This window comes from Corvus brachyrhynchos, unplaced genomic scaffold (assembly GCF_000691975.1).
Source record: "Corvus brachyrhynchos isolate BGI_N302 unplaced genomic scaffold, ASM69197v1 scaffold409, whole genome shotgun sequence".
Classification (NCBI taxonomy): domain Eukaryota; kingdom Metazoa; phylum Chordata; class Aves; order Passeriformes; family Corvidae; genus Corvus; species Corvus brachyrhynchos.
The window spans coordinates 3,528,345-3,555,687 of NW_008246059.1; the positions used below are offsets into that span (position 1 = coordinate 3,528,345).

At 37.3% G+C, this 27,343-nt stretch overlaps 1 protein-coding gene across 2 annotated transcripts in view; it reads right to left on the bottom strand.

Annotated features, from left to right (window-relative positions):
• ZNF407 (zinc finger protein 407) overlaps positions 1–27,343 on the bottom strand; it is a 338,591-nt gene that overhangs the window by 166,476 nt on the left and 144,772 nt on the right. The window lies entirely within an intron of this gene.

A 27,343-nucleotide genomic window follows, 5' to 3' on the forward strand; every position in this document is an offset into this window, starting at 1 on the left:
ATTCAGCACACTCAGACCTAATGCCCACAGACCAGTTTATCTGCTTGAAGAATTAGCTCCCCCCAAAACTTCTCCAAGAATTAAACATAAACTAGGCAGGGATGGGTTCCCAAAATGAGAGACAGTAATGCCATCAGGCGTTATGGATGTCATACACAACAGCATTTGAAGGTCTGAGAAATAATGTGGAAACGATGCTACAGAACAGCAAAACAAATCAATTCCTTCTGACTGCAACAGAGTTACATCTCGGTGGAGACTCATGACCCAGAGAGTCCCCACTGTTTGTAGGCCATACACAACCCACAAGGACAACCCAAGAAGCTACAAGCCTCTTTCGAACATCATCTTCTCCCAAGAGGAAGTTCAGCAACCCATACACAAGGACTCAATGCCACAATACATGAATTATGTTCCTAGGGTCAGTCCTAGCCTGGTCTTCATCTTTCTTGGTATACCCAGTATTCCTCCCACTATAAAAGTGCAGAAGCCCTTACCAGAAAGTAACCACAAATCACTGATGTTATAAGAGGATGTGTGGCACCCAAAGAAAAGACAGAAGCTAAGTACAGGTTTGGGGCACTGTTCAAATCACAACATCAAGCTTTTCCATACTTTTTCTGGTGAAACAGCTTAACCAAGTAACTTCTTAATCAGAGCAGTGCTCTTATTCTCATGGGGATTTCATTATCCTTATAACAAAACATGCAATGACATAGAATGAAAATACAAAATAAAATCAGAAATAGCCTCAGCAAATGTATGTATTGCAAAAGGTAATAAGAAAATTGATCATTATTGCCACAGGATATTCCCGTCCCCTCTTTTTAAGCATGGCCATCTTACTCTGTTGCTGATAATAAAATCACAGACATTTTAGAACAATGCAATAAGCACATGTTGTCATACAGCTCTAGTGCCAGCTCTGCTCACAAAGTGCAGGTGAAAAAACTTCACATATTGCAAGGGTTCAGAGGTAGGATGGGGCAAGTTGTTCTCAAGTAGGAACAGACTTCCTAGTGGAGGTCAATCAAACATGTTCTGAAGTGATTTTCTGAATGGACTTAACAGACTTTCCATCTGCCAATTTTGGTGCTCAATGGGCTGTGTTAATATATTAAAAGCCAAAGTCTGAAATGCCTTGGAAAAGGAAAAAAACAAACCAACCAAAGTCTTGATCAAAAAGGATGTATGACTCACTCTGCAATAGGAACACTAATTTTCTGTCTCTTATAAGACATAAGCGTTTGAATTGATTTCAGTCAAAGTGCTAGCACAGACCAAGCCCGAAATATTTCAGTACACATAGAAAAGTTTTTTGACATTTTTTGAATTAATGAAAAAAAAAGGCCACAAGTGAAAGTATTTTGCAGTTGTTACTGAAGTACTCCTCTCGCTGTCCCCACACATTCATTAAATTGACCATTAATGAAAATGAATACTGAACTCTTACACTGAGTTTTAATTTTCCTTAATTCTCCTCTATTCTACTGGAAATTCACATATTCCCACCCTTAAACAAGTACCCAGTTTTCAAACGCTTCTAAGCTGTCAGTGTCAGTACCTGACAAGCTGTCTTTGTTCCAACTGTACATACCTAAATAAATATTTCTTTTCCATTTATCAAACACATTGCAGTTGTAACTGTCTCTACTGAGCACAACTTCTGTTACCCAGAAATGAACAAAAGTAGAAAGGGAGGTTTCAACAATGCTTTCTCAGTAAATTGTGCTTAGTGTGTGTTTGGCTGCATCTAAAGCTGAGTTATACTTTGACTTTACTTTTGTCAACCACATGGCAACCACAAATGTCAGCAAAAAACCATTTTGATGTCACGTTGTTTCATAAGTCTCTTGAACACTGAATATTTCTGATATCTGTATCTCAGACTACTTTTTCATATGGCTATCCGTTCGTGTTTTCTTAAGGGAAAACTTCATTTTCCACCCTGTCCATATTTTCTCTTACCTCTGGGTCACTTCACATTGTTTCTTTACCCATTCATGACTGCAAAACCTACAAATTTAGTATAATCAGATTCATTTGCTGTTCACTGGTTTTAATTTCCATTATACACAGTGCCTGTAAATTTGTCTCATAAGCAGCTCGCATAATTTTACTAAGTTAAGCTCACCTGTCAGCATCTTTTTTTCCATTATGAATATTGGTATCATTAAGTACTGCCTCTTGCTGTCAATCTTCATTTACTTTCTATTCCATGACTTCGAGAGGGTAATTCCTCTGGCTCAACGTCACATAACTTATTTTCTTGAACTACTTTTGATGAATGTTTTTGGACTCACTTGTTTTCTAAGACACCAACCCTTTCTTTCCACAAACCCCAAACAGAAGAATTATATTTTGGTGAAGAAACAACAGGCTGCAGCTTTGGGTCACCTGTATAAACATGCTTGAAATTCTACTTAGTGGGCACTTCACTCTCATTGCAATCACTATGGGGCATCTGGCAATGTCTGCAGCAAATGGCCAAGTATTTTCTTGTGTTGAGTTCAGTCACGTGCATTGCACAATCCACTTCTGAAATTCATGCTTTATTTCCACTGCTTCTACAGGTAGGCCATTCCAAAGTCTCACTCTTCCAAATATCTATAAATCTTTCTTCCATTTTCAGTGTCTTTCTTCATGGCCACATTTTTTTGTTCCCAACTTATCCATCTTCCAAGAGTAACACAAAAATACGTCATCTTCATTTTCAGTGTCGTATTCTTGTAACCTTTTCTCTTAGGAGACCTCTGTTCACATCTTCTGCTTCACCCAGAACTGAAAACACTATTCTATATGTTTCTATACGTTTCACTTAGCCAGATTTCAATGGTATTAATAATTCCACATCCTTTTGCTGCAATTTTTGTTGGTTCACCCTAAATCCGCCATTACTCATTTTCTTATACCTGAAGATCACATGAAGCTTTTAGTCTGGTGATCAAAATAATCATATCATTTTACACTTACTTCCAATGAATAAGCCTTTGACATTATAGTGAAAATGATACTAATCACTATTTGCATGATCTTGCTGCTCCTATTAGATCTCATCCCATTACTGTTATTCCTATTGTAAAAGCCATCCAGCTTTTACCATCTGAAAATCTGTTTTGTACTTTACAATACCCCTGTAGGTCATGTTACCAACAAATTCCAAAGGACTATTCCTGCAATTTACTGGAAAAAATAAGTAAAAGTGCTACTAAAATAATTCTTTGTGGAATTTCACCTCTACCTTTTGTCTCCACTTCTTTTTAATGATAACCTTTTGTTATAATCCCTTTAACTAAAGCTTTACCATCTCAGAGCTGTTGTACTAATCTCTAACTGAGCCAATTGTCAAGCGGAACCTTGTCTGATGTTTATTCAAAATCGATCCATAAAAATTTGCTTGGTCAAGAGAAAGAGGTATCAAACAAGCCTTCTACAGACAGGTATCATGGCAGATGAGAAAGATCTGCCTTTGGTAATCCCACCCTGTATATTGGTAACATTGCTGTACTTAAATCATTGTTTCTGTGATACTTGTGCTGAATCTCTGTCCACAGTTTAGACATAACTGCTAATCTCTTCCTTTTTCTCTTCTATATTGCTACAGAAATTACTATTTCTATCCAAACTCCTGCGAGGAGTGTAAGAATTCAGCCATCCTTCTCTCATGCCTTGCTCCCTGCATGCACAGGGAGTAGATGCAGTAGGGATGCAGTAGGAATTCAGATGGGCATCAGCACTGGTGCAAGGTGGCAGGTGGGTACTCTGCAACCAAGCAGCTTCATTGCCACAGTGGAAGCAACACTACAGTGAGGAAGAGGACTAACACAGCTGCTCTCTGGCAAAGTTCCTCAGCTCGCAGCGGAGGGGTAGGAGATAACAGTAGAAATAACTGGTATTCATTATGCACGAGGAGCAAAGGGATGCCCTCATAGCTCGCTGGTGAGACAGGCAAATACTTCAATACAGCACCACAGAATAAAAAACATGCAAGAAAAGCTCTCACTCTTGAATGCCCTTTGGGAAGAACTTCTGGCGCCTTTCATGGGATCTGAGGATCTGTTAGGCTCTACACTGCCAAAGCATCTGTTTATCTTCCATTTTCCTCTCATCATTTTAACTGGTAGGAAAGGAATTTAAATTGCAATTACTGCTAAAATTATAAACTCTTTCAGACTGGAGTTCCTGATCACACAGATTGGGTGTAAGTCAAAAAGAAATACCCCTTGTTCACAACACAGCTGCTTGACTTGACTAGAAAATAATGTTTCTCCCTTAATTCCCAATTTCATTTAAAACTCTGGTTATAAATCACTGCCAATGGCTGGGCTGACTGAAATTCTAATGCTATACTAACTTCTATTGCATAAACTCTACAAAAGAAAGTATTTCAGACTGAATCAGTAAATCTCTCAACTCATTCCAATGTCCCTACATACTGATACTTCAGTGTGCATATTACTGCAACAAGGAATATATTTCCATAAACAGTGAAATTAGCAGGAAGAGTTAGAAATGCAGCCTTTGTGATTAAATTATGCTTAGATCCATCAGCACAGAGTATACTATCAGACTTTATACAACTCCATAACTTTTTTTTTTTTTTTAAACAACAGAACAGTACTTAAAGATCAAATCAAAACACTGATTTCACAAACCAAATTCACCAGGAATTGTCACAATAATAATGGATTACATTAGTTTCTTCAATCATTTGGAGTTTCCCACTCTGTTATTTCTGGTAAAAGAAGGTGAAAACATGAAAATTTTATTTCATGCCCAAGACCAAGGCAAGTTATGTATCCCTGTAATGAAGACTAGAATAAAAATACTGAACTACTTACTGCAACTGGACTAACTTCCTCTGACTGGAGTAGTTACTCCAACTAGATTAACACTGTGGGGTAGTGATATCAGTTTCATAAAATATCTAGACCTAGATCTATAAAGATCTACACCTAAAAGGATGTTATGTAACCTGAATTTGACGACAGGCACATAGGAAGGGCACAGAGAGCTGCATTATCTTTACCCCAAGGTTTATACACCAGGTTAACTGTTTCTGTAAGTTTGCTGTTACAATTCATTTTAACTGCCAACATGATTAAAATATTAGGAAAAATGTTTTAAAAGTGAAAATAACTTGTTCTGGAATTGCTGTTTCATACATATTAAGAGTTCACTAGTAGTTTCTAAAAGATGAGGAGCCTAGCTAGAGTTTTCCTTCAGGTTAGAGTTCCTAAAAACCTTTCAAGAGCTCAGGAATGGCAGACAGAGCACTTAAAGAAAGGCAGTGAGCTCTGCGAGCCGCCGGTGCGGAGCTGGTTGAAGGGGAGAAGGAATTGGGGTGCTGCCCTGCCTGTTCCCTGGGTCATGACTCTGACCCCCATTCTGAGTACTGCAAATGCTCATGCCAAAAAAGTATTATGGTATTATGCTACCACTACCACAAAGGTCATCCACAATCTGCTCCCAAGGAATTCATTCTCACTGCTGAGAAAAATGCAACTCCCATTAAGAGTAATGGAAATTGCACATGTGCTTCAGGACAATTTAAGGCCCTTAAGGAATTGTATCCTCCCTTCACACACACATGTAATTTTCATTAATACCAATTAAATCAATTCAATAAAATTACGGCCAGTTTCCATAGCACAGAATCCCATGCAAAACAACAGCAGGCTGCAACGAGTTTCCTTTTTTTTTTTTGAGCCAGATTTAAATAATCATTTGAATTGACATTTTTAATAAAAAGTAATTGTTTTACTCAAAGCAACAGCAGCTAAAATGGAAATTTCAGGCTGCAATCCAATCAGTGTAAATTGTTCAGGAAGTAGGAAAAAAACTTAAAATTTCAAAAAAAAATTTTGTTATAATTTCCTTTTGTGGCTCAAATCCTGCAGGCAGAATGAAGAACATAGGATATGGACAGAGCAGATGGATCCTTCTGCCATTTATATATCTAGTATATATTACATTTTCTTTCAACTTTGTCCAGCCTTAATTAATATGTACGTTAAAATTATTATGTTCCTTCCATATTAATCTAAATTAAAATAGAAAGAAAATGTAAATAAAACTGCAGTGGATGCTTCATATTACATTTTCTAATGTACTAGTGAAGGTGAAAGCATAAAGTTTGAGAGCAGTCTCATTTTTGTGAGCTGGGAGTAAACAGCTTTACATTCAAAGAAGCGATTTTAAGTACTGAATTATTTTAACAGCCTCTGAATTTCAGTCACACAAGCTCTCCCTTTTGCTATCACCTTCAAAAACAAAGCATGAAATAAGAAGAGAATGTGACTGTATAAAAGTTGTTTTCAAGTAATTTCTGTGCTTTGCTGATTCCAGAGCAAACTTATGGCAGGCTGGTCCCCAGTGCACCCCAGAAGAGCTTTTGCACCAGCACTTGCCCTCTCCTGCCCCACCCCAAACCTGAGCAGTAGGTCCTGGGAGCCCCCTTCTGCCCCAGACACTGCAAGGTAACCCTGCTGCAGGTGGCTGCGCTGACTCTGAACCCACAGCATCGCAACAGCACAACAGGCTCAGTTTCCAGACATTGGCAGGTATGCCACAGAAAAAATTAGGAAAGGAAATCCAGGTCACGTGTCACACACAGATAAACATAGGCATCGTAGGGTAAGTTCTGTGAGAACTGTCCCAAAAGTGAGTTCCTAAACTGATTATAAAAATTAAAGTACATAAGGTCCAACAGGAGAAAAGCAGTAAAAATAACTTTTAAATTAAAAAATCTGCATGGTTACTTTCATATTCCTGCTCATAATAAGCATACATACTGAACTTGAAGGGTAAATGCAACTATTTAAATATTTATCAAGTAAAGACGTGCTTGAGAGGGGGGGATGTTTTATGTCTGATTTTGAGAACAAATAAGTTTTAAAAGGTAAATCTAATGCAATGTAATAAAACTGCAAAGTATGTTCTGACCTTCGACTCTTCCCTGCAACACTTACACACACATATATACACACTTTAATAATACATATCCCAGTGTAGTACAACTGACCCCAGTAAATCCTGCTGTTTCCCCAAGTGTGGAATTAAAAACTGCATGATCAGAGTGAGAGAACACATTTGTTTCCATTCTTGTGATATCATTTTCCCCCCTCAGACTAGTGTCACCACTGAAGCCCATGATACTCCACACAGCTGACTCAACTGTATATGTTAAAAAATTTACAGACACTGAAATCAATTCTATTTCTTTAAAAAAAGAGCCTTGTATTTTTTCCCTTGAAATAAGCTAGTAGAACATTGCAGAAGGAAAACTAGACATTTTAAAGCAATAGTTTCAATACTGCACACATTCAGTAAACCAAACAAACCAAATTAATGTTATTTTGTAAGTACAAAAAATAACCAAGTCACAGAGTCCGGGAAAATTGTGAAATTAAAGGCATATAACTTTGGATATTACATTTTTGCTGAAACAGAATTTTCATGTTATAATTCTGAAGAAGATAGCTTACCCACTTAATCTAGTTTGTTTAGACAATAGAAAAGTAATTTAGGAAACCATGGCATATGTGTAGAAATATACGAAAACCAAACAACATACATATGCTTTTGTTTGTAGCTTCAAAGATCAACCACATTGGAGAAAAATTCACACATATGCATTTTCTCTCTGCAAAACAGCTGAAATTTCCCTTCTGTCTATGTGAGAAATACAGTCGTGAAAGGAAATGTTGGATCTCAAAAGTCAAAATTATGATGACTTGAGTAAATAATATTTGTACTTCATTTGGTCACTGGTCTCCAGTTACCTATTCTCCTCCTTCCTCAATAGCCTGCTGCTACACTGGGCCAACTGGTTTTCCTACCCTTCTCCCTGAGCTTGTTTCCCCCCCTTTTTTCCTTTTGCACATCTTCTACTCTGTCACTCTCCTTAATGCTCATCATTTCTTTTGCTCCTCATTTTAAGTCATAGTGTTCTAAAAGGTAGTGTTCTACCTTTTAAACAACTACCCCATGATTTTCCAGAATAAACTAATATGTAGCACCCATAGGACACCTGTATTTTAGCATTTTCAGTCTTCTATGCTTCTTATTCTTCCAGGGCACCAGATACTCCTCAAGCTGCTGAGGTAACAAGATGGTGACATTGTTACAATGTAATTCCAAAAACACTCTTTTCTGGAAGTGCGGTTTTTTTGTTTGCATTTCCAAGCAGTGGGGAGACCGAACAGAGCCTTGGCCACTCCTGCAGTATTTGGGTTTCTTTTCCTAGCTAATATGCTGTTTCACAGCAGTATTACACATATAAATCATTTGCAGGGAAGAAGGGTACCTCAATGGACTGGGCATTAAAAGAGAAGCCAGGAACTAGGCTTAGCCTTGGTTTTGTCACTCATACGCTGTCCAACCTAAAAAAAATCAGATTTTTGAATAGTATGCAGCCAAATTTGGAAAGATTGTAACCAAGGAAGGACAGGTGGACATTGTTTCTGTACCATGATAACTTTCAGATTCTTAAGCTGCAGCTCCAGTAAAGAAAAACATCACAGTGAGTCTTCTGGTTTTCAGACAATATTGTCAAAACAAAAACAATTATAGCTGGTGTGACATGCTCTTCACATTACTAAGACTCAATATATTGGGAATTCCACTTCATTCCTCTTACTGTTTAATTTTTCAGTACTGATTTTCTTAAGGACTTAACATGATCAACAAAAGTAACATGTTCTAACTTCTTTTTCAGTGCTATTGAATTGCTTCATTTGCTTGCATACTGTAAGCAGAGCAAGGAAGTGACATTTGTTGCTTTGTCAAAGGTGACAGTGCCAAGAGATCTGGACAGTGCCTGGGAAGACCTAAGCCCTTCGGCTGAAGAAGGCCTCTTTTTGACAGGCCTGAACACCTACCTGGAGGCAGTCTCCCACCTGAGTTGTACTGAGATAAGCTCCTCCATCACAGAAGTTCCTTTCAGTCACAGACTCTTGGGATTTTGCCACAAACCTCTTATATGCTCCACTTCCTAGCACTGACTATTTCCAGAACCTGCAAGGGCTCCTCTGAGAAAACCACAGAAGCAAGAGGACTTCAGAAGGGGAACCCCCTTCACCTCAGGACCTTAGGCACAGGCCTGGGCTGATGCCACCTGAGACACTGCTTCTCAGGCTGGGCACAGCATCACATACAGGAGTGCTTCTGAAAGTGCCAAAGGCTTGGTGTCTGTGTGGACAGGGTATGGAGCAGCTGTGGTGTGTACATCAGTACCCAGCAGTGCTTGCCTCATAACCTGTCACACATCACAAGAGGGCTTCACTCAGCACAACAGTCTCAGCAACACCTTGCTATAGGAGGAGCAAGTAAGTCCCTCTCCAAGCCTGCTAAAGATTTTTGCTTGGCATGAAAGACTTCATATGCAAATTCAGTGATCCAGAATAAGTTGATTTTCTACAATTAATTCTGAAATAGCTCACTGTGTTATGGTCAGTAGATACTGGCTCTAACAACCCAGAGGTTAAAAAAAAAGCCAACACCAATCAACCAACTCATTCTTACCCCTTTCTCAACCTCTAGCCAAATTATTTTGGTAGAAGACTAAGAAGCATCCCTGGTACTGAAGGGAGAAAGCTGTTGCACCTCTGAGATCTGCAAAGAAAGAAGCAACCAGTTGCGCTCTTCTTTTCTGTAACAGCCAAACCCAAGGATATTTCAGGCCTGTGAAAGCAGCTTCCTTTACTTCTTCATTCAAGCCATGAAGGAAGAAACCACAGCTGGCCCAGAGCTGAAGACAGTAATTAGCCTTGAAAAAATATTCAGTTTTGAAGCTAGACTAAAAAGGATGGCAGTAAGCAAAACTGAAGATGTGGCTTTTATATCCCTCAACAGGTTATAGAATTTTTGGTGGTATATGTCAGGAGAGCAAAGCTGTTTTCTTCAGAGAGTAACCTACTTCCTGAATAAAATGTGCATAATAAACTGGATGGAATCAGAATGCTCACAGATGAATGGCACCTAGCTAATGGGATATATTCCCCAAGAATTACATCAATACTACTAAAATTTATTATTTACCTCACAAAAATGCAAGAACAGCAAGGCCAAAACACACAGAAATCCAAGAAATGAGAATGAGAAAACATATTTTTTGTTGCCACAGGAGAACTGGTATCAACACCCATTTTTAATGTAAATAATAAAAAGCCACATCTATCTTCATTCCCCTAAGAACAGCAAATATTACTGGGATTCACAATGAAATTACAAAATGGCATACTGAAATCATGGGCCAGATCCACCCCACAATTATACCTTTGTATGCTTGTCACACAACTGAAAAATTAACCTTTTAATCTTTAGGTTCATCCACCCTGGTTCATGCTAGAGAACAGCCTAATACATATATTTAGTAAAAACAAAAAAAATCCTTATTTAGATAAAAAAGGGTTACAACAGCTTCAAATCTTTGAATAAAGGAGATGACCTAAAGCAATATCTTCCAGTTACTTGCAATCAGAGACGTTTGAAGCCTACTCTGTAAAAGAGGCACACAAAAAAACCTGAACCTCAAACACCTTTCGTGCACTTCACTTACAATTCTTCAGCTCTCAGAGTCTAAAAAGATTTATCATGCTAAATTCCCCGTAGGTGATAGGCAGCCAAACATTTAAATGTGACATCTAGAAAGGTAATTTGTCCTTATAAGGAGAGTCCACATCCCCAAGCATTCAAGCTGTCATCTTATACTTTTAAACACTTAGGGTTTTCGGATGAGCAGTGATAATTTTTAACAAAGCAGAGAGGTCTCAATTTGCAAATTGAGTAACTCATCGAATAAGAAAGTTGGATTTGTAATACAGTCTGACAGATGTCTGCACCACGACATGACAGTGACAAAGTGCCTCTGAAATTTTCTCTTCAAAGATGAAGTTTCAGCTTGCCTCCTTTCACCTCTAGGAATCCAAATAATATTTCTTGATTATACAGGTGAAAAGAAATTTGGTTTCAGCTACTGTGCATTTACATCCAGCAAATAAGTTATGATTATAACACCAGGCTCTGATCATGAGAAGCTCCAGCAATAATAATATTGCAGCACAATGCTTAAGAGTGCCTGGCAGTACAGGATCATGGCAGGGAAAAACCTATAAAAAACAGCTCTGGAGGAGCTAATTTCTTAAGCACAAAATTAATTTCTGAAATTTAAGATAATATTTTAAAGTCTTGTAACAAACCACATTTGCAGATTTCTTTGAATTTTACCTTAACATGGATATGGCGTAATAGGAAATTTATGTTAATTGTATTCAACTGTATCAACATGAACAGAGAGCTCAGAAGCAATACAACAGGAATTTGTCCCAGAGAGCCTGTCCAAACAGGTTAATACTCTGCTAACAAGCACTGTTGTCAAAGAAAGCTGTCACTAGTATGATTTCATAGTGTTTTCACATGCAGGAATCACTCAAACACTTAAAAATTTCCAACATGCTACTGGAAAAGGGTACTTATGGCTCCATTTAATGAACACAAATAATGAGGGAGGGGGAAAGGTCAATCATCTCCCAGTGGTGGCAGAAATATACTACTAGAGCAACCACTAGGTTCAAAACACAGTCACAAGTGAGGAAGTGCTTCACAGCAGCTGGTTGTCCCCTCGGCCTGAGCAGCTCAGAAGGAGAGGCAAACTCTAATTCTACAAGTGCTGTGAGCCTAGTTGCTTCTTAAGGTTTAGGGATTTTCCAGACCACAAGCATTTTGGTAGGAGTGAACAGGTGAGAGCTCCTCAGTCCATTAGTTCTTCCTCAAGGTAGGCTGTCATTCTGGTAAGAATTTGAACATGAATCCTACGACAAAAAGCCCAGTCCTAGCACAGCATCAATTCATAATAGTCTCAAATTATTTCATATCAAAATTACTCACAAAGATTGATCACATATACACTGCTAACACCTACTAAGGTGGCCATTTTTCACTCAAGTATGCATAATCCCTATGCAATTTTGTGTTTTAAGCTGCAGTCTAACTAAATATGTAAATATTGCTGTCTCTGATGCTGTCTGTAAGAGACATGATATGTCCTTAACTATTGAAATAGGACTGATGGCCTTACTCAATGACAGCCGTTCAACTCTTCTTGAAGGATACATAGCTGGAAAAGATTAATAGAAAGTGGCAACACAGTGTTCTTCAGAAGACTTCACTATCTTCTTAGGGCATGCCTTTCTCAATTGTACATAGATTTACACAACCTTGGAGATCTAGAATCATTAGGGTGCAATGGAAATGTTTCTCAGTCATACTTGGAGAAACACTGCAGAGTCTGCCTCTTCAGGTGAAAATGTAACAGCAAACAGGTTTCAGAGATGTCAGTATGGTCTACTCCTTTAATTAAAGAAAAAACCAACAAAATAATACATGATGGATTCACAGAAAAGATTTAAACATTTAGTGGCTGACATAAACCCGTTTACTGAAAATAAGGAGAAAAAAACCCAGGTACCAATTTTAAACTGGTGCTAATTATGGAGGCGCTAAATCACTGAGAAACTGGCCAAAAGAGTTTGGAAGAATAATTGAAATAAAGTGGTGAATCAAGTATATACCAGCTTTAAATTGGAGGTCAGAAAAACAATTCCCTCTGCACAAGTTATTCTGTATCTGCTCACTGAAGTGCCATGAGCTGCAAGTCCTTCTCTGAAGCAGTTTCTGGAAACTTCTAGGGGTAGCACCCAGGCCAAAACGAACATACCCAGCAAGTCCTATAAACTGGTCCTTAAAACTTCCTACAAGAGCAGCAGCTGCTACAGTCTCCCCATGGGTTCTGCTGCTGCAGACAGTGATTGATGAGGGAAAGTTAAACAACTACTAACTGATACAATCACTGATACAACCACTAACTGATATGACAACTGATATAACCAGTTGGTAATTTTAGTAAATTATATGGCTACATCTTTACGCACCATTTCAGTAAAACAAATCGTGTTCTTGTTAGCCCAGATTCTCACTAAATAACATTAATAAATGAAATCATGCAATTTCTGCCCTCCTCCCACTCCATCCACCCATTACTTCTAATAGACTCATACCTTTGCAAAGCAGCTAAAATGCATTTAGAACCAACAATGCCTAAAAAGATGTAAGACTGGCAGCAGGAAGTAAGAGATGTTTTCCAGAATGTCTATATTTTTTGACAAACTCATGATATGTAAATTCAAGGGACCAAAACCTAGTAATACAGTGAGACTGTATTTAAGTATAGAAATATTTTAGTTTTCAACATCTCAAAAAGATCAGTAAAACTAGTTAAGGAAGTTACATGAAGGCTAAGATACTAAGCTAAGGAAACTTGGATGATTAGTGCTATATAAATTCATTCATCTTAAACTCTCTGGCTGTAAAAAGCATACAAACTAAAGACAGTAAACATTACTCTGTGCCTCCTGAGATGATGAGTTACTTTGTCTTCCACTGCAGGAATTCTTCCTGTTCCAGCTGCAGCAGAAGACATTTGCTACTTGGAAGAACTGTCAATCCCACACATCTATTTTATGTATCTGTTACTGCAGAACTGAATGCACTGATGAAGAAAACAGGTGAAACTATGTGTGCTGTTGGAGATCTAAACACGTCAGCATGTAACATGAAGACTGTTTCAGTTCACAGCCATGTAATTGCTTTGCCAATACACCTGTAGTTAAATAGTTGAAGAAATTTGTCAAGAGAATTGCTGAGCATCTCAGTCAATTTCCAGCCCACTTAGAAATATCCTTTAAGGCACTGAAAATTCAGTCAGACATGGAAGAGACTGAAGTGATTGCACAGTCATGAATAGGATATCCATGTAATCACAAAACCAGGATCCCCGCAATCATTAATGATTTTCTGGTATAGTTGAAAAAAAACCCTGCCTACCCCACCCCCCCAACAACAACAAACCAACCAAACAAAAACCAAACAAACACAAAGAAACTGCTAATGCTTTTCCAGGGAGATGTTTCCATGGCTTTTTTTTTTGGGCAATGTGCCAATATCAGACAGATGAGTAGAAATTCACTGGCTTCCCTGCCTCTCAATGACAAGCCTCAACAGGCTAGGGCCAGCCTCACCTCTGGAATGGGATGGTACACCAGTGCAGTGCTTTTTAACTTGCATTAGGAGTAATAGTTATGTTCTGCCATTAAAAAAGCGGCTGTGCTCATGTTATTGGGCACCTGATTAATGAATTGGCAGTCTCTGTACGCTGCTATCATCCATATTTTCCATCTGTCCACCAACAAGGCCTCTTTTTGACTAGAAATGTTATTCTCCAGCTCTGAACTTTATATCCATGCCTAAGTTTGATTTTATAATCAAAGACTAAAACAGCAACCCTTCTTCTTTTTTTGGAAGAATTTGAACATGATCTCACAGAACTAGATATAAAGTGACCAGATGAAGAAAACAATCCTGAGTCCTGCCCACAGGTAAAAGCACAGTAAAACCACCACAATTTACATTAAGTGGTAAAATGTAATTTTAATTTAAAACCCATAAATACACTTCAAGCAGATAGCTTCTCATTTGAGGATACAGACTACACAAATCCCTTCAGCCCAAGCATGAAACCCTAATTTAGCTAAAAGGCAAGCACAACTTCAATTCACATGAATTGAAGTGCTCTTTTCTCTTTTCTCAAAGTTCAGGGTGCCCTGTACTGCTTACCAGTACCTTCTGTACTGGATTGTTTATTCCTGAAGATCTGCCAAGCCTTTACCATACTTTTCAGGGGTAAAAAGAACCATTCTGGTATAAAACTCTTGGAAGACATGTAGGCTGTAAGAATGCCCACCCATTCAGCTCTCCACCCTGGGCGGTGCTCATATCACGATGAGAGCCTATTTCCTCAAATAGTTTATCTGGCATTACAAGACACCTTTTCCTGTTCAACCCTTTTACTGGATAAAGTCAGTCCCACAGTCTGTACCTCTTTTCTACACATACTTCTAGTCACAGGGAATGATCTGCTGATCTTAGATCCTGAAAACAAATGGATAAGGCTCAGCTGAGTCAATGCAAACCACTATAGCTATAAGATATTAAATTAAATACCACCTGCTCTATATCCATTCTTCAAATACGGAAATGAGCTGAGATGATTCACCTGGTATAAAATCCCAAAGCTCCTTCCTAAGGGCCAGCCCAATGCAAATAGCAGCCTTTACACTGCAGGGTCAAATGAAAGACAAGTACGTCCTCAGGGCACTCGTGCAATGGCTGCCCACACATCCTTAATCCTTCTCTCCTGTATGCTTGTCTTGTTTAAACGACATTCCTAATCAGTTTCTATTGTCGTGTTTACCTTTTTTAACATCTCCTTTTCAACACTTTTCTACCATTGAATATTCATATTTTGCATAGTTTCAGATGTTTTCATTTACATATTTCTAGAGCACCTAATTTTATCTCTTGCTCATATTTCCAACCTCTTTCTGTCCTTCTGTATTATAACCTTCTCTGTATTTGTTGAATATCCTACTTTTATGACCATCTGTGAATGTAATTAATGTAGCATTCAATCTTCCTCCTACATCCCTAGTAAATATGTTAGATTTAACTTGTACTGCAAATTATAGAAGCATTTAGTTGCCACATTCCTTAAAATCAGTGGTTAAGCACTTCTCTACTGTCCCTACAATTACTTTTTTAATGCAATCAACAACTTTTACATGGAGCAATATAAACCAAATTTTGTGAGGTATAGCACTAAATTAGTTCTTAAAAGTTTACATTACATAAAACACTACTGAATGAAAACCTTAAAAAAAAAGTTTTCTAGTATTACTTACTTTGTTTATTGTTCATGGCTCTTTACCCTTACTACTATTGTTACAGTATCTATCCCATTATTCTTCTGTACTAAAATATGAAGTCACACAAGGACAGCTCTCCCACACAAACTTCATGTCTAATCAGCTGTTACTTGGAGGTGCCAAAGGAAAATGCAGGATCAACTATGTACAGCCATAGAGAAACAGAGTGCCCCTCTCAACTGAACTGATGCTCTCAATAGAAAGAAATAGTGCAACTGCAAGACAACACATGATACAACACGATGTCCATTCATTTTGTTCAAGGGCAGTTATGGCAGAATGAGGGTGCAAGAGAGGATGCATACCAAATCAACTCTTCTCTGCATCTGTACCTTTCTTTCTTAACAACTTCTACAGCCTTTCTGACCAGCTACCACAGGCAATGCCAGCTGGTTGCTCCTCAGCCCCATACACCTCACAGACTATTCAAGCACAGCTCCCACCTTGGAACTGGGTGCAATGTGAGATGGCACAGGGAGTTGCAGCTAATGCAGACTGGATGGAGCAAAGCCAATGATTATGAAGGCTAACTCCACTGATTCACCCTGTGAGTGAGCTTCACACCAGCACTGCATCACTGCATGGGATTTTGCAATCAGAACTTTGGGGATCTCCCAAATGCAGCTCTTGTAAATGTTGCAATCCTGCAATCCGGGCCTACTGAAAAATGTGCCATAGGCCTTGAGTCCCTTGGTCATGTAAGTCTGGTCATACCTGAGCTACACATTTTGGTTGGTTCCCCAGAAAAACTTCCTTCTCCTCCTCTAATCCCCTCACAGCACAATAGGGCAAGCAAGGATAATGGGGCCCACACAGCTGTTCTTTCACACAGATTTACTCCATAGCTTCATTATTTCTACTCTGCTTCTTTCAACAGCATATCTTCCTTGCATCTCCTTGTGTGAAATTTCTAGGAGGAATGCAGAAGGCGAAGAAGCACAGTTCTAGAATACAATTCTGGTGGGAATTCTGGTGTGATGCTACTCGTGCACCACAGGGAGATACAGCAGGGAGAGCTCAGTCAGGGACAGGAGGGGAGAGGACAGCACAGTTTGGCTCAATGTGATAGCAAAGTCATTCTGAGAGGAAGTCACTGGGATAACTACCTTTCCTCTGCAAAATTTCAAATCCCTGTCTAAAACTATGTGTTCTAAATAAATGGGAGTCTCCTAAACTTTTCAAAGCATCATGTTTCAGCATGTGCTGTTATGTGGTGGAATAAGCACCATGAGAGTTGCAGAACTGTCCCCTTGAAAGATACTTTCAGAAATAAGTTACATAAGCATCTAGCAAACAATATTTTGATTGTAGCAATGTGTTTGGAAACAATACTTATGTTTGGATATAAATTATGATTGGGAGAAGGGACTAGATGACCACTAGCATTTTCTTCCAGGACCACCTTTTAAAAGGCTATGATAGATGTTAGGAAACTGTTCATATTAGGAAACAGTTGAACCAAACTGTAAACCTTTTTGCAAAGTTCAGTTCATCACAAGTGTCACCTATAATCCTTAACCTGAGGCACCAGGAACAGAACATGTTCCTTAGCAATTTTTCTGCTTATTTACTATGCCCAAACTTCTGTTTATTCAGATGCCAGTCTACAGTATCTAAGTTGAACCTGACATGCCAAGACTCTTCATCTAAACTCATTCCTTATTCTATACTTATTTTCCTAACAAATCTCAACTTCTGCTTAGGTTATGTAACAAAATCAGTTATTCTGAAAAACACTCTGGATTTAAAGAGCTTTGTGTTTGCTCTGGCTTTAAAAAGTAATTGACTTCTAGAAGTATTTTATTCATGATTAGCAAAAAGCTATCATCAAAGTCTACATTTAAAGCTTCTGATCAACTTAAGAGACCAACAAAAAAAGAGAAACAACCAAAATATTAAATAACTGCCTGCTGAAATGTTTGATACCTAGGAATTTTTTTAAATTCTCCTATGTCAAAAAAAGTATGTTTAGAAGAAGGCAGAATGAATAATAATTTGAATTTTCCTTTAAACTACATTCTAATTTTGTCTATCTTCAAAATAAAATCTTGATAGCTAAATCTGCAACAGATCTACAAAAGAACAGAACTAGAATATCTGGGACAAGTGGTCATGGCAGACTGAATTCTAAGCACTAAGGTAGTACAGTTTGTAATCAGCCAATTTTTGTAGTAAATTTTCTGTGCAAAAACGTTTAAGATTTGAGGAAACAAACAGTAAATGAAGCTTACCTCCAAAGGAAAGAAAACTTACTGCCCAGAACAGATGCTTTGAAAGCAATGGTAAAATCTAAAAGCAACCAGTTTCATGTCAGTCTGTCAGAAAGACCACAGAAAAATGAATGTGTAGCATGAGAGGTGTCAAGGCATAATCAGTACACATTTAAGACAGAAAGCAAGAATCAAAAGCTTAAACTGCTGAAAGGGCAACTGTCACATGAGGTTTTTGTCTTTAATAATTTTACCCAACAAAACAATGTGGAAGAACTATTACATCATGAATTATGATACTATCTGTGAATTAGATTGCTGATGGGAGTAAACAGCACAGTGGGAATACAACCCCCTAAGCAGCTGCACAGGTCCAATAGTAAAACAAATCTTTAGGTCACCACAAAAAATACCACACGCACGTACACGCACGGAGCAAAGGGAATCTGGTTTTGATATGAATGGATTTTTCAGAACCTGCAAACTGTTGGAGGAAAATCATCTCAAAATTTGTTTGGTGAACTAATAGCTGCTTCATAGGGAAGATAAACGTAAGGAGGCTGAGCACGATAATAGACGGCACCATCTAAAAGAGATACATGTAAAGAGTATTAGGATGAAAAAACCCAACATCATTTAATGCAAGGACTAGTGCCTTTAATCCAACAAAGAGATCATATCCTAAGGGATGATATCAAGCATTCATCAGAAAGCAGACTCATAAATATTTTCGGAAGTTGCTGTCTATGTTAGAGAAAATGCATCAGAGATTTTCAGCAGCTGATGTGAATCGCATTTTTATTGGGTTTTTTTCACTAGCAGTATCCCAAAGAAGAATATTTGTAAAACTGTTCACAACCTCCCTACATAGAGCGGGTTATATATAGAATCCTACCTCTGAATCTGTGAGAAGTCCATTCACAGACACAAGGACACTGCAATACATCACTGTACAAGTGTACATTCAACTTGTTTATCAGCAAAGCACCACAATTCAGTGTCCATTCTGTTTAATGTTTCAGTGTTAACACAGGGAAGAAAGCAACCCTTCATTGTACAAGCTGAGGGACCTTATCAAACTGCTCTGTACACGTGTCACAACGATTCTGCCATTGTCCTACATTTGCATGATGACCTGAACTCTGCCGGTAGGTTTATAGTAGAAAACAACTTCTATTTTTGTAACTTTTAAAAAAAAAGTTAAAGCAACATTTCAAAATAGAAGAACAACAGCATATTAGTTGAACAAGAATTAGATCACATTAAGGTTCTATAATCTGGAATAATCTGAAACACAGTATAAAGTAGAAGAGACCTCTTTAACAGTTCTTATCTTCCCTGTACCTGAGGAGATACAGTGATGTACCTAGAAGACTGATGCTCTCTTTTGACTCTTCCAAAAGCCACAACAACCATTCCCAACCCTGATCCTCTTAAATAAATTAATTAGACTTTCATTGCCCACCTCCCTCCCTTGTTTTTTTCTTTTGGTAATGTATATGCCTCATCAGAAGCGCGGTTCCTATTCCTATGCTTTTTAAAATCACACTGATGAAAGCAGGGCAACTACAGCAAGTGTGCACAGCAGGCAATTTCTAAGAGGTCATATTTTCACTGCATTAATCCAGGGACAGCTGCAGTATATCATTATAGCTATGTTGATGCCATACCTGTTTTTTAAAATAGTTGTAAGATATAGTCGATACATCTAATGAAAAATATATGCACTATCATTTCCTTTTATTAATTTCAAACTACAGAATTCAGTTTCTAGCTGAAGAATGTCTGTCTCCTGAATGAGGATGTAAATGACCTTTTACATCACCTTAAAAAAGTAGCATGTGTCATTTTGCTGCATTTAATCTATTTTCATTTTAAAAAAGCAAGAATAAAGTCAACTACAAGAAAGCATATAAAGTAAAAAACCAAAACTATATCCTGAAGTATCTGTCATTTGCTGAAGATGTAGTTACAGTGAGCCCATTCCTGTAAGCCCAAGTATTATTCCTTATTTTTTTAGGGAAGGGGGTTTGTTAGTTTGTTTGGTTTGGTTTTTGGAACTGGTTCGCCTGTGCAGCAACACTTGATGCAAGGCTAGCATCCTTCCAAATCTTATATAACCAAGTCAAGCGACAATTTGGGGCTAAGAAGTACACCAGTTTTCAGCTCAAAGGAATATTCTTCACTGTGCTTTCTCAGGAAAAGAAGATAATGGTCTACAAAGGCAGCAATAGTAAATACTGACCCAACAAATATAGAACAGCTAAGAACTGTATACTAAATGGGACACTGAGGTGCAGAAAGAGATCATCATTCATGACACATATTACTAGCAGGTGTATGCCTGCAGAAAAAACAAACAGAAAATCAAAGTATTTTTAATGTATTTTTTGATAAATGTTCTCTCTGGAACTAACACAGTATCTGAAAAAATATGTGCACCAAAATGCTGTCCAATAAAATTATATAATTTTTTGAATTTACATGTAATTTCTTATTTTGCAAGAACAGCAGTTGATGAGGCAATTGACTGAGATTTCTAACTATACAGAAAACACTTTGGTGATTCAGCACTATCAGGTCCTCATATTTACAGGGATTTCTTTCCATTCTCAAGACGTGGTCACATTAGTCTTACAGGAAAAAAGCAGTCACAAGAAAATTAATGATTATGTTTTTTGTGGGTTTTCTTTTTTTTTTTCTTTAAGTGGATGAGAAAGCCAAATCACAAAAGCTACTCAGAAAAGTCCACTGAATTTCCATTGCTTTTCCCAGTAAGTGCAGGAACAGAATAACACTATAATAACTAAATGTACTAACCAGAGAACCTCTGGCCACAAAACAAAATCACGGTAATAAATTGACAGCAACTGGGTTGGTGATGTAGAGAGCCTGGCCCCCTCTGCTGTCTATTTTGTGCCTCCAGTAAACCTACAGACCTAAAGAGTAACTTTTTTGTATTTCTGAATGTCTTCCTCTGACTGATGCCGACAGATAACCCTGAGAACGCCTATAGAGACTGACAGACCAACACGCTAGATCCGGAAAGGAAGAGCTTTAGAAAGGAAAAGGGGATCTTAAGAGGTTAAAAACCATCACCCTTCTTTCCATATGTGTAATCTGGAATCATAAGTTTGTACAAAAAGTGACAAATTCCTTTTGGTAGCTAAACACTCTGACTGGGAGACAAGATGTAGATACACACACAGGCATATCATCAAGCAAAGGCATTTAATATCTGACTTAAAAGTAAAAAATACAAAGTACATTCTAAATGTCCTGTCTATAAAAATGAACTTTTTCAGTGTGTAAGTTATATTGTGATCAAAAATGCAAATCTAGCATAACTTTTATATGCTTCAAATATACTGATTTGTCACTATACTGAAATTCGTCCTGAAAGGACTCTACTGTAAAATGAAGCGTCTTCGTTACTGTTAAAGGCTCATCATGCTTCTTTAAAACTTCTTTTATAGAAGGTCAGAATACTGCAGGAACAAGGAAGAAAAAAAAATGAGGCATTTGCATGACTTTGCCCCTCATGAACAATGCCCCATATTCTTCTTTTAAATCCCATGCTCTTGGGACATACTACATTCTCCTCTGACCCACATCAATACAAACTTTAGTCTGTTGCTCAGTCCACTGGATTTCCCTTTCTGGTTTTGCCTAGAGCTTATGCACACTAAAAAAGCAATAGAGATGTACACCATGGAGGTTTCAGCATTTCTTAAAACAGCCTGTGTAAAATTCATCATAGAAAACAATACTAATTAAAACCAGAGCAGACCCCAGTGAAATAAAAAAAAATATTTACATTAGACATCTGATTTACACTTCTCAACTGCTAAACTAGAGAATTAAGTCAAGCCCAAATGGAAAATAAAACCTTTGATACCCAGCCCATACTGTATATGAGTCCTTGGTCTGAACTCTGCCAAGGCTGTCTTCACAAAAAGCTTTCACAGAAAGCAGAATTGGATCAGCACCATTCTCTGCAATGATGTGGAACACAAACCAAAAGAGCTGCTGTCAGAGTGAAGCTGAACCTAACCTGAGAACCTAACCTAATAAAACTGAGATTCTACTTGACTCCATATACAGCTCTGTTTTCAGCTCAGGTACAGAGAAATAAAGGAAAAAAGGAAGCATCTGCACCATTTGCAAGGAATTCCCTTCCCTAGCAATTGTTTGGTGACTCTCTCCAGATCTTAACACTTGTGTTACATCCATAAGAGCTTCTGTCTCTAGCTTGATCAGAAGTCCTATTTGGAGAAAGACCTTCACTTTCTCTCCCCCAGCATTCCTATCCTTCAGATTAGCATTTCAAAAGCACATCAAATCTCTTTCTTTCAAAGTGTGACAGCCACAACAGTTTTATCACATCATACCAATAAAAAAAAAAAAAAAATCATGGTTCTATTTGCAATGCTTCACAAGCTCTCATCAGTGCCTGTGAAGTAAGTGTTACCACACTCACTTCATAAGTGGAAAGAAAATCAAACACACAAAAGGTATAACTGCCCAAGCCACTCAGATGGCTGCCGCTGGTGATGAAAACACAACTACAGAAGAATCCACACTCCTTTGCTGCATGAACTCCCTGAAAAGCCCTTTTTCCACAGGGGAAACCTGAAGAGCAGGGAAGTCTGGCCAGGAGAGGGACTACTTCTTTACAAAACAGAAGAACACTGAAAACATTCTAGCGTTAGACCAGTTTGCAACAGTATTGGACAACATTCTGTGTTCTAAATGCACTCTATTCTCCACACAAGTAGATTTCTCTGTCCACACAGCCAAAAAGGTGTGCTTTTATCTGATATAAGTAGCACAAGTAAGATATTTCCTCCAATCTTATTGGAAACAGCAATGAAGAAAATGCAGTTTTCACTTCCTTGAATTCAGGCAATGCCAACAATGGGAAGAGATACAATTGCTGACTGTACCTCACTTCACCTTCATGGAAACTACCAATGCCTTGTCTTCACTTGGCTGTTACAGATAGATAACTTGGATTGGACACATTGCTATGAATAAATACATGTTTTCAGTAAAGATACAGTACAATAAAGACTAAATTCGTACATGCCTGTCTCTCCCTAGGTCAGTCTGTCAGAAGTGCAGGCTTTTACTGAACAGTAAATGCATCGTGATATACCAGGAGTTAGTCTATAGATCTGTCCTGTTTTTCTACCTAGTGTGAATGTTCTCTTACTCAGTAAGTAACTATTATACTTTTTTTATTTACCCAACAGCACACTTACCAATCTTTACAGAGTGAATGAAAATAAAAAGTTGCACTCTTTGGCTTTAAGGTAAATGTCTGATTTGTTCCAACAGGAACAGAACTCATGCCAACATAATCATATGTAAGAGAAAAATTGTAAAACAAAGAATAATCTTCACCTACAAAGTGTCCATAAACAATGGGGAATATACTGATAATCTGGTAATCCAAAGCAACACACACAAAGGGTGACCATCAAGAGTCAGTGATGATTATTATGGCCAAATTTCCAACTTCAGCAGTTTTTACTCTGATCTGGAAAACAACAACCAATGAACTAAAAAAACCCAAAATCCAGTGGTAAATAAACTTCCAAAGATTAAAAAAATAAACATTTCGTGAACAGTTATGAACCATGCAAAAACTGTCCCCAAAAGTTCCAGTTTTCAAAAATTTCTTCTTGCACAGATTCATATGGATTCATACAGTCATTAATAATACACAATACATTTCATAACTAAAATAATAGATAAACAAACACATTTATAAATTAATATCACAATACTCTTATCCTACAAATTATCCCTCTTTCAAAAAATTTCAAGGACTTTAACAAGTATGCTTTCATCAAGGCCTAGTATTTTCTATTTGCATAATATCACTGCTAAAGAAGTGCTGTTTGAAAGAGTTACTCTCTTATATCACCTCTTTCATGGTAGCTTTTTCTTTAAACATCCTATTGACCCTATATCACATCACTCTGATAGAAGGCTGAGCAGCATTTTCTACATTCTGAATATGTCCATCAGATCATTTATATTTTTTACCATTAATTTTACCATGAATTAGCATTTGAAATAATGTACACTGCATGCTGCAAAATTTTTAGTCTTGCGTAGATTTATCCATGTTTTTAATTTTATTCTTATTATGAATTCTCAGAAGCCACTACGACATATGTTTTGAATATGGATTAACAGAAGTAGGCACTTCACATATTTCAGAGGACACAGTAAACACGTTCTTGAACAGTAGCATATATACAAAATAATATTTAAAATATAGTGTCTAATTAGAGTTTTGCTTAACAAGCAAAATTACGCTTCATTAATGATCCCAATCCAAATAATACTTTCTACTGATTTAATTAGACACCGAATCAGGCCCCAAAATGTATATGTGTTTTATGTAATGCATTTTAATTCCAAACTACATTTGCTACAGGAGGGGGGGAAAAACCCCCGTATTATAAACCTGAAATTTAAAGAAATATTTTTATTTTTAAATTCTACATTTGGCCTTCAGATCTCTCTTTCACACCTGACCAATTTTATGGAAATAATCATTTGGTACCTAATTTCATAGATGTGCAACAATGACATGACTGTAACACAGATTAGAGGAACCTTTACATTTGATTTAAAAATATATATGAAAGCATATTCAACTGACATGAGAGGAAGCATAAAGCAAAACATTTCCCTTAACTGCTATTGTTACTTCATATATACGGCTAAAAGTGAATTCTCTTGTTGTATAACACTGTCCCATTTGTGCTTATTTCAAATTTTATTTGTTCATTCAAAAACAGAAGGAAAAGTCTAAATTGATTTTTAATTAAACGCTTCATGAATTTTGCTCTGATAACGTTATGAATATCCTATATTCCGCATCACACCAAAAGAAAGTTCAGAGGAAAAACAAAGGATTACTGTAGATTCAGGAAAGGACTACATTTTATAGCATGCTTATGTTGCTGTCTGCTTCTCAACAATTTGCATTGAAATTGTTGCTAGGTATTCACCTCTGCTGATATTTTCCCTAAAAATGGGAGAAACAAGAATCAAACTGTACTGACAAGTCAAAAGTAGATTTTTAGGGAAAAAAACCAATAAAAATATAGTAAGGATATGACAAATATGGTTAGTTAACTTAGTATAGAATAACACCATTTAATCAAAATAGGGGAATATAAATCTACATAGAATTCTTCTACACTGACGGACATTTAAGTAGGAGAACTATTCCGAACTGAGCTTCGCTTTCAAGACAGCAGTTAGACAGACTTATTTGAGAGCTCTATCAAAGTAAGTAACCACGTCTCAAATACAAAAATCTGTTTCATCATTTATAGTTTTTATCACATCATATAGCATAACTTTCACATAAGAACAAAGGTCATTTTAAGGCAAACTGTTGTTCTAAGGTAACTTTTAATTTGAGGACTAAATGTAAATTGCTATGGTGAATGCACGTTAGGTCACTAAAACAACGGTAGCTAAACTCAGATGTGACCTAGCAACCCAGGTGTTCAGGAAAAGTGCTGTTAACAGTAAGGATTGATGATCTAATCAAACTGTCACACTCAGATCCTCAGCAGGGTGGTTGGAGGGGAGGTGGAGGAGGATAATATTCAGAAAGCAAGCACATGCTTAGTGTTACTTTAAATTGATGCTGACATTTTCAATTGTAAAAAGAAATTTTTTCCTAAGTAATATAGGAAACAACTCTCCTAACCTTCCGGAGGATATCAGATAATCAGAGAGCTTGTTTTGCAAAAGCCAACTTCTCAGATGTGTGACTTTATGAAATACGAACTATCAGACATTTTAGAGATTCAAGATGATAGCAAGTATTTTAATGCTTTTCTTTTACTTTGATAGGCATAAATCAGTATTTAGCTAACTCTGTACAAATGTACTTGCTATGCATATACCATAAAGTAAAATAATTAATAAACCTATCTATTTGTGCTAGTACCTCTATGCTTTCTGCCCTCATGCTGTCTCTTGACTGTATCACTAAATACTCAGAAAACTGACAAGCAAAAATGTCAGCAAGTGAGCAAACAAGATGAAATTTCAGTGGTCTAAGACACTGGTTCAGCATTGCATTTTTTAGTATTAACATCTGCCTACTTGCAGGGTGCTTAAAATTAAGGCAATACAGAATTCTCATGTTGTGGAAACAAAATATTGCAGAAACAACCCTTACGTGAGTGAGTTTGTCCACGGGTGATGGAACCACATGTAGATATAAACAGGTAACACTGACTTCAGAATCAGTAGAACTCTTTACCTTTTTCAATTAGCAGCTGGAAGGAAACTAGCTTAATGTGTCAGAAACTGGGCAAATACATTGCTTTACTCACAAGCAGTATCCATTTCCTGCATGAGGTTTGATGTGGCCATTTATAGCCATATGGCATCTCCATACTCCTCTCAGACAACGATGGCCTCTTGATGAAGAACTTGCATGGAAATGTTCAGAAAGCCAACAGGAGGACTGGGTTTTTAGTGCCTCTATCTTGACCCAGGTTGCAGCATTTTGAATTTACAGCATTACACACAGTGATGGTGGTCAACAAAAATAAGGCTTTGGATCTGAAATTCTAGAAATTCTCTCTGATTTGTCTACAGTGAGCCATGTCTTACATAAATGGTACAAAACCAATAATTCATTTTCTTAAGGGTACTGTCAGGGAGCTACAGGTGTACAGGCACAAGTAGTTCAAATATGATAAGTGGGAGCAAGGTTCTCTTATGTAAAATGATGCATCTGCTCTGTGTTTACACTTCTATTTGTCTTGCAGCTCTAGAGATAGTGAAATTGAACATCATTCTACATGGAGAAATCTATACAATACATAAGCATAATGAAGACAGAAAGGAGACTTTAAAATCACAAGTTTCAGGCACATCATATATGAAAACATTAAAGCCTTCAGGAAAGAAAAAAAGAAATAAAACAACTAAAAAAAACCCAAAACACAGCGATGCACTTGCACTTGTGTACTGTACTGGTAAAATTTCTGGAAATCAGTTGATCAAAAAACCAGAAACAAAATCCTCAAAATCTCCAACAAGTACTAATGATAAAACTATTTAATTTCATCTGTCCTTTTCCTGTAGCTGTTGTATTCCTTCCACCTGCAGTTATTTTACTGGAACACACAGGTATACAGAAGAATTATGTATCTAGTAGATTGCTTTTATGTTTAAATATTAAGACTTCAGGCATTAAAAATTAGACACAAAACACCCTATGGGAAAAAAAATTTGGAAATCATAAAATCTGGATGTTAT